This window comes from Cebus imitator, unplaced genomic scaffold (assembly GCF_001604975.1).
Source record: "Cebus imitator isolate Cc_AM_T3 unplaced genomic scaffold, Cebus_imitator-1.0 Scaffold552, whole genome shotgun sequence".
In the NCBI taxonomy this organism is placed as follows: Eukaryota; Metazoa; Chordata; class Mammalia; order Primates; family Cebidae; genus Cebus; species Cebus imitator.
The window spans coordinates 946,772-948,199 of NW_016107867.1; the positions used below are offsets into that span (position 1 = coordinate 946,772).

The 1,428-nt window shown below is 48.7% G+C and overlaps 1 pseudogene; it reads left to right on the forward strand.

The window, feature by feature from the left end:
• Window positions 1-1,046: 1,046 nt before the first annotated feature.
• On the forward strand, window positions 1,047-1,146 carry LOC119469034 (annotated as a pseudogene).
• The last annotated feature ends 282 nt before the right edge of the window (window positions 1,147-1,428 follow it).

Genomic DNA, 1,428 nt, shown 5'->3' on the forward strand with positions numbered 1-1,428 from the left:
GTTCTTTTGAGATAGAGTCTCACTCTGTGACCCAGGCTGGAGTGCAATGGCATGATCTTGGCTTACTGCAACCTCTGCCTCCCAGGTTCAAGAGATTCTTCTGCCTCAGCCTCCCCGAGTAGTTGGGACTATAGGTGAGCACCACCACGTCTGGCTAATTTTTGTATTTTTAGTAGAAACGAGGCTTCATGATATTGGCCAGGCTGGTCTTGAACTCCTGAACTTGTGATCTGCCTGTCTTGGCCTCCCAAAGTGCTGGGATTACAGGCGTGAGCCACACCGCCCTGCCAGTTTTGTTTTTACATAAAGACGCGTCTTGTACTCCTGGACTTAAGGGATCCTACTTCTTCAGTTCCTGAAGTGCTGGGATTACAGGTAGGAGCCATTGTACCCAACTCCCATCTCTACTTTTAAATAACAAACGTGTATATATATAACTTTCATTTTTTTTCTTTCTTTTTTTTTTTTTTTGAGATGGAGTTTTTTTTTTGCTGCCCAGGCTGGAGTGCAATGGCGCCATCTCAGCTCACCGAAACCTCTGCCTCGCAGGTTCAAGTGATTCTTCCGCCTCAACCTCCCAAGTAGCTGGGATTACAGGTATGTGGCACCATGCCTGGTTAATTCTGTATTTTTAGTGGAGACAGGGTTTATCCATGTTGGTCAGGCTGGTCTTGAACTCCCAACTTCAGGTCATCTGCCTGCCTTGGCCTCCTAAAGCGCTGGGATTACAGGTGTGAGCCACCTCATCTGGCTTTGCTTTTCTTTCTTTCTTTTTCTTTTTTGGACAACCTCTTGCTCTGTCGCCCAGGCTGGAGTGCAGTGACGCCATCATTGCTCACTGCAGCCTCAACCTCCTGGGCTAAAGTGATCCCCCCACCTCAGTCTCCCAAGTAGCTGGGACTACAGGCGCAGGCCACCACATCTTATTAATTTTTGTATTTTTCATATACACGAGGTTTTACCACGTTGCCCAGGCTGGTCTGGAACTCCTGAGCTCAGGCAATCTGCTCGCCTCAGCGTCCCAAAGTGCTAGGATTACAGGCATGAGCCACCACGCCTGGCCACGTGTACGAAAACATTATACAGAGGTTAGCATAGCCCCTGAGCAAGGATGACATGCAAATTTGTGAAGCTTTGCATATTTTTGTGATTACATGTCTGTATCAAAATACCTCATGAGGCCGGGTGCGGTGGCTTATGCCTGTAATCCCAGCACTTTGGGAGGCCAAGGCGGGCGGATTACAAGGTCAAAAGATCGAGACCATTCTCACCATGATGAAACCCTGTCTCTACTAAAAATACAAAAATTAGCCAGGTGTGGTGGCACGCGCCTGTAGTCCCAGCTACTCGGGAAGCTGAGGCGGAAGAATTGCTTGAACCCAGGAAGCAGAGGTTGCAGTGAGCCGAGATTGCGCCACTGCACTCCAG